General features: G+C 41.5%; 1 protein-coding gene across 4 annotated transcripts in view; it reads right to left on the bottom strand.

The window, feature by feature from the left end:
* The window catches only part of CEP128 (centrosomal protein 128), a 120,777-nt gene extending 117,421 nt beyond the window's left edge, over positions 1–3,356 (bottom strand). For all 4 annotated transcript variants that reach the window (XM_085317596.1, XM_085317591.1, XM_085317595.1 and 1 more), the window contains exon 1: positions 3,294–3,356. The gene's annotated coding sequence lies outside the window, so the exon portion shown is untranslated. The remainder of the gene's footprint in view (positions 1–3,293) is intronic.
* Between the last annotated feature and the right edge of the window lie 4,095 nt (positions 3,357–7,451).

The following is a 7,451-nucleotide window of genomic DNA, read 5'->3' as shown; positions in this document are numbered from 1 at the left end:
AAAAAAAAAAAAAAAAAAAAAAAAAAAAAAAAAAAAGCCACAGCATAAAGGCATCATTCTTCTAGCCATTACTGCAGAAGTTTCCAAAAGAAACTATGGTGCATATCCMATTCATATGCTGCACTTTATACAAGACTCTGCAAAAATATCAAGTAGCTTCTATATTTCGTTTTTAAAAGGATGTAAATTTGTGTCCCCCACACTTGGATAGATACTTTTTGAAAATGGAAGGAGAGTAAATCAGCATAATCATTCCTGTGCTCAAGTACACCAATAATCCTTAGAGCCATTTTCTGAAGTGATGAATTGTTCCCATATGCCCTTCCCTTATCTTACTAAAGTACATTCTTACTGTCAGTGCCAACATTCACTGTTCAGTACCTACCACTCTAGTCAACCAAAAAGTATAAGTGAAGCTGAGGAAACAAAAATACGGTATTTTTAAACACAGAAAAAAATAGAAGATATAGTTAGCACTAACAACCTGTAATAATTTTCATATTTACTATAATTCCGTACCCCTCAAAAAAAAAAAAAGCGCTCTCCTGATAATTACAACATGAAGCTGTATTTTCCCCTTGATCTTTAATGAACCTTCATCTTGACATCAGCAAGATCCATATTCTAGCACAAAGATCACAGGTATCACTGATAAACATGAAATATGGCTTCCTTCAAACAAGTTTCATATCACTGGTTCTACAGCTCTTCTGTTCAATAGAGTAATTTTTCATTTCTCCTAAAATTGTACTGTCAGCTCTCTTGGCTAAAATATCTCTACCTGCTCTTACACACCAAAAAATCACAGCTCTGATTTTCCCTTCCACTCTGAACAAAATACATCTGACCAACAGCCTGATCACTCACAACCCAACAAAGGCTGGGTTCAGCAACCAGTTTCCAAGCTTAACATAGGTTTTACATTTCAGGYGGTTTGTGAAAGTATCTTTAAGATACGAAGTAAAGGGTGTCTTACAAGCCTATTAATGACAATACTAAGAACGTAGCACAAAATCACCCTTATTAGGAGGAACTCAACTCTGAGACTTATGTCTATAGGACATGTATCCATAAGAATTTGGTCTTCATCTGTTCATGGAGCTTTGTTCCATGTACCTTTTTTGTTGGACTGTTAGCATTTTTACATTTAAAACACATTTAATTTTAATTATCATAACAAGTGGTTGACATTCAGTATCTGTCATATTTTATCTCAACTACATAGTCATAGCAAACTTTTTTTAGCAAATTGGACTCTTCAGAACTGCTTTCAGATTTCCACAGGAAGTAACTATTTCTCTTCTCCTCTCAAACTGGGCAAAAAAGCATATGCTGGACTTATTAATTACATATTCATACCTGTGTACAGAACTATCTCATTAAATGAAGCTAGAAAACTCACCTCACATTATGCAATTCAGATAGCTTAAATATGAATTAAATAGTTCCAAGTGAAAGACTAGGCTTAACTCTTATTTCAGTCCATTTCCACAACACCATGTTTCTTTCTAGACGCCAAGAGATCAAAAAATAACATCAACTAAAATATTAYCACTTTTACCTTAATGAAAGCGGGCTTCTTTAAGGATACCTGCATAGACAGAGAGCACTACTAAGACATGTAAAATTATTCAAATAGTTTAAAGGGTAGAATACCCTGCAGAATACTGTATTTGTTAGTTATTGCATCACAACTGATGAGAACTAAAAAATAAAAAATAAAAAACCTACTCAAACTCAAAAGCAAGTGAAGCAAGTGGACATCTGAATACAGCCCTACACATACCTCTTGGTGTATGTCACAAGAGAAATAGGCATTAGTAGAATATAATGAAAAACAGTAGTTGGCTGAAAACAGTTCTGAGAAGTGTCTCAACCATAAGAGCCCCAAATAAAAAAAAAAATGCTGTAAGATGAAACAGAGTGAAATCAAGATTTATAACAGGAAAAAAAAAATCAATAGTTTTTTTTCAGCTGTCTCATTATGACACTTACTGGCCAAAGCACTAAAGAAAGGCTAGTAAACAGGGAAACATAAAAGAAAATACTAGACCCATGAGGACAATATTTTGAATGAAACCTTTCTATTCAGGCTTAATTAGCATTCCTCTTTGTTCTAACAAGCAACTTAAGAGGAACTGCAGGCACTGCTACGCTGGAAAAGTTTAGCTTCGTATAGCAGTTAACATCTACATTTTTAAAGGAATTATGAAAATTTCACTTTAGCTATAAAAAATAAAAACATAAAGAAGTAGAAACAAGTACAAATATTTTGTATGAACATTTGCAGAATTGATTAAAACAAAAAGAGCACACTAGTGTTTTTTCCATAAACTTAGATTGATTTCAGTACGTGATCATATGACCAACTTAACAGGGAGACACTTGCTGGTTTTGTGTCTTTTGCTGGATTTGTTTCTACTTAAATTTTTTCTTGCACAAAGAAGAACAATAATACTCCTTCTTTTCCTTCCTTATTAAAAAAAAAATAAAAAGTCTGTTTCAGCTTCATTAAAGATTTTTTCTTAGAGATCTACAGCATGAAGCAAGCATGAAGCACAACTGACAAACTTCAGCAGCAACTTCTCCACTTGGAGTGAGCAGAAGTTGAACTCCTGTACAAAACCTGACTACTTTTCAAGCGATTTATCTGCTCAGCTCCACACAGACTTATCATTTGGTAATTAACTTAGTGCTAAAATCTTGTTTGAAGGCTTTTATAGTTAAAATCAGCCCCAGAACTCTATAGCCATCCCAGAGAAGAACACAGGACACTCTTCAGGCCATTTTCTTGCAGGGCTCCTGCTTGTGCCAGAAACTTTCAAAAGGCCAGGAAGGTGACACGACAGGGTGTCATTTCACCATCAGGCTTTAGGGGATCAGTAATACAGTACTACATTCTATTGTCACCCTGTGACACAACATTCCCACCACACTTCAACCCTAGGTCACAGAAAACAGGGGGAAAAAAAAGAAAAAAAAAGAAAAAAAAAAAAGCTGAGCTAACATCCTTCCCCAAACCTTCTCCTGTTTTACCCTCATCTGACCCCAGCTAAGAGTCCTGCACGGCATTTTCGCCCCATTTCCGCGCGGCTGGCAACGCCAGCTCTGGCTCCGGCCCCGGCCCGCTCCTCCCGCAGCCAGCGGCGGCCCGCCACCCGCGCAGGATACCTTCGCCACGGCCCCCGGTCTCCCCTCCCCGCACATCGGCTCCAGCACGGCCCGGGCGCAACCTCCCCACAACGAAACCGGCCCCTTTACTGGGGACCTCCAGCCGCCCCCACGGTACCAACCGCCCAGCGCAGCTTCGCGCCCTCTGCGCCTCGCCGCTATGGCAACTTGAACTAGCCGCCCTGCTACTATCGGCCAGAGCTGCCTTCCGGGCGCAGGGCCCTCCGCAAGGCACTATGGGACAGGTAGTCCACAGGGAACGAGCCTGCTCTAGGAGAGCTACAGCAGAGGACTTCAACTCCCAAGAGACTTTGCGGTCAGGGCGGGCGAGCCAAGGCTGAGACGCCCGCAGTMGCGGTAATGGAAGGGCATGCCTACTCTGCGGCCCTAGCGCCAGCGCCGCGCTGTGAGGACGTCATTGGTTCCGCGTGGCGACGGCTGAGGGGGGCGGGAGGAGCGCGGCAGTGAGCACGGGCCCGGCCTTCGCCTTCGGGCGCCTGGGCTTTCAGCGGCAGCCACTGCAYGGACAGAAGTTTCATGTATGCTTGTTTGTCAAATTTTACAACTAAATAAACATTATAAATACAAACAAATATTGTTTCCCTGGTGAAGCAAGTGTCTGTAACYGTACGTATCCAGAGACTGGCTAATCCACTCTGAAAGGAGGATGTAAGCTACTTCAAACACGTCTTCTTGCAAGAAAAGTRTCTCCTTTCCTATTTCTTGACTTTGACATTTCTCTAAGCCAGAAAGCTCCCTGTTCACAAATTTATGTTTACTGCAATTGTGTATAGTAAAAAATTATAAAAAAATTAGGGCCTGCTACACTGAAAAGCCTTAAAAAGAGAGAGAGGCTTTCAGTGATTACTGGAATTGCTTGGGCTTCTGAAACTCRGACAGAACTTGACAGTAGCTCTGAAATGATAAAAGTATTTGGCTGAGTCACTGATAGGTGAGTACACATGCAATTTTTTTTAATACAAGTATGTCTATAACGCCTTTAGGATCCACTCCCAGGAGAGATCCTTGGCCCTTGATCCTGGTAATACAGAGTAGCTCATATCCATACTGCCTAGCAGGGTTTCCTTCTGGCAGTGTGCAACATGCCACACATGCCTGAGTGCCGTCTGATGATGATGCACATCAAGAGGGAGCCAGACCCCACACCAGCACCATCCACCCCTGCAGCTGACAGCTCTGCCAGTGTCTGCTTCCCCTGCTGCTGTATCCTTGACCCATGACTGGACTCAAAAGGTATTAGCCCCATCTAAGTTGAAGGCACATAAGCTACTTGTGAGATACAGAACAGGGATGTGATCATATAATTTACCTCACTGGCTGTGAGCTGGAGCATAAGTGAATTAGTGAGAAAGTTCCCTGGCTTCCAATGCTTGACTGTTGCCATGGCACCATCTCTTCCCATAAAGCATATGGAGGTCTCTAGATGTTCCCTGAAACCTCTTGAGCTCTGAGGGCTCTCCTCCCCTCCTAGTTTTGCAGCTGACAGAGAGCCTGCTCCTCCACTGACTCCCAGAACTCATCCACAGCCAGATTTCTTTTTCTACYCCAGTAGCTTCTCAGGCCTTCACGGAAGGATGAAAGGGAAAGAGTGTATCCTGAATGGTGGCTGGTGCCAAGAGTTCATTTTCACATATCTGTGGAGGAGAGAAAGAAAAAGGATGCATACTGCTTCTTGGTAATATCTGGAGACCATCCCCCCACAGACACTTGTATGTGGGCCCTTATATGCAGGGCCAGAGATTGCAATTTATGCAGCAGGAATCTCAGACGAGACTCATTCTCTTACAGACCTGTCCCAAGAGGGCTATTTGAAGGAGAACTCCAAAGAGTGACCCTTGAGTACTGCTGAGAGTTGCTCCCAGTGGTGGGTGGTTCCCCAGGTCCTGCCTAGCAATCCATGCATCCTTTGCAGGTAGCTTTTTGCAAGAGTGGGAAAAGACAGCTGAGGAAGGTGCAGGCAAAGGGAGGAGGAAGGGGGAGAAGCTGACCTGTGTAAGGGCTATGGTAACAAAGCTTCTCTTCTGTGCCTTTTCAGACTGCTCTGAAGGGAGAATGTATTGCAAATCTCATGCTGCTGCAGGTGCCCACAATACAAAGCAGAGAATTGCAGCAACAGGCAGAGTGCTGTCTCTGTGTTTCGTAAAGTTAACTCATGTCACACTGTTGCCAGCCAAATCAAAGTATGATCTGAACTCTGTATTATAAGGCTGCTGTGACAGTTTTAGGTCTTTTTCTCCATCTTGGGTACAAAAAGCATCAGAGCTTYCTATATGAGATGTTTGCATCAATGTTGAGTGGGAGCACACCTAACTTGCTATCAATTCAATCCAGTGGAGACTGATGCCAGTGCCTGAGACCATCAAACTGGGCACAACTACTAGTCACAAAGACTGTACTAAYGTACATATATCAAGTGGGAAGGTAACCAGGCAGAGCAAAGAGCAATTGCTATATATGTATATATTGGTCCTATGTTGCAATAGGAGAAAGCAGGTGCTTCCAGTGCTTCAGACCACTATTTTTACACAATCACATTGCTCAACATTGTCAGATACAACCTTATCACACACATGGCAATTCTTCAACACATGCATGTGAAATAAGGCTTTTGCCAGTGACTAATGCATAGTTTTACCTGACCTCATCAAGCTTAAGCTTGAGTGATATGAAAAGTCAAGTACAAATACTGTTAAAGGAAACAAGTGATCAGTCATGTAGGACTTCTGGACTACACACATATATTTATATAAAATACATGTATTTGTCTTTGCTGAAAAAGAGAGCTAACAATCAAGATCCCACCACTCGCACCAGAGAAGAAGGCACAAAGCCAGTGATGTATTCAGTCTCAATTAATTCAATAAACACTAGTGTAAGGTAACAAGTTGATTAAATCTCACTGTGTTTGCTGCATAAAATACATTTACTACAAACTCCTAGTGTCTTTCCTCTATTCTCTGTAAGATTCAGGGAATGAGACAGGAGATAAACAAGTACAAGAAGGTTGTTAATAAGGGTGACTAATTTACCAGTGTGATTAACTTAATAAAGTCATTAAGGACTTTTCTCAGTGCCTGAGCATGTAGATTCCCAAACTAGTTGATTCTCAGACTAAGTGGATACACAAAGTTTTTTTAGTTGCTCTGCTGTATGTTTCTTCAGAAGGGGAGGAGGCTATGGTTTGTGTACACATATTTGTGGCAATATCCAAATAGGAACATAAGATAAAAATGCCATACTGACTCAGGTCATTGGTCCATTTGACCCATTTTGACAGTAGGAAATGCTGTTTAGGAAGACAGCAACAAGTAGTCACCCTACTAGTTTCCCCAGCATCCACATTTCTCATGCCAGAGATTTAAGAAGGTATATCCATGACTGTTTTCTTTGGCATATATTTATATACCTGCAGCCCCTAAATTCAACTAATCTTGTGTGCCTCCACAAGGTCCTGGCAATGAATTTTAGAGGTTYGCTACTGGCTGTGTGGAAGACTTCTTTCTTTCTACTCCATGGCTGTGTAATTTAAGAGCCTTTGCTGGGGACCTTGCTGCAAGCTATTTGAAAAGCCAAGTTAACTGTATCTAAATTTCTGTAGACTGCTTCAGAAGACTTCAAAAATTTGTGAAGAAGGCTTTCTTTCAGAAAAACTGTATTGCCTATTTCTCCAAAGATCTTATTTATATGTGTGCCCTGGCTGGTGCAGCCGAGGCCTTGGGGCTCTCACAGAACGAACTGTGACTACAGACCTCTGGCTAACATTTCTAGCTATGCTAGAAACTGTGATGTAAATGATGTCATCACGATGTTTATGACATAACTTTTCCAAGAATTTAGCCAGCTCCTGTGGAAATAGCCTGTGGCCAGCCTTCACAGTTATTAGACCTCCCATTAGGGGCATCCAGTGCCTGCCTATCACTCAGGACTTCAGTCTAGAAAATACATATTAAACAGTCGTCGCTCCTATTGAAACCTGTTCAGAACATTACAATTTCAGTATCAGCCCTGCTATTTTTTTGGTCTGCAATGTTTTATAGTTGCTATTTTTGAGTCTTTAGTAATGTCTAGGAAGATATTTATTCCTTGCATGAGCTCTTCTTGGGCTGCCATTGCTATGACAGAGCAGCTGGCATTACCAAAGATTCTAGTACCAATACCTATGTGCATGGTCCTCCTCCTACTAAACAGAATGTAATTCTTAATACTTTGAGCTCAGTGAAGGAAGGGAAACAACTTACCCTTCCTCATATGTAAGAGCT

The sequence above is a fragment of the Rhea americana genome, unplaced genomic scaffold (assembly GCF_003343005.1).
Source record: "Rhea americana isolate MKP2758 unplaced genomic scaffold, rheAme1 scaffold_5, whole genome shotgun sequence".
NCBI lineage: Eukaryota > Metazoa > Chordata > Aves > Rheiformes > Rheidae > Rhea > Rhea americana.
Note: the sequence above shows the minus strand (reverse complement) of the source record. Positions and strands in the feature narration are given on the sequence as shown.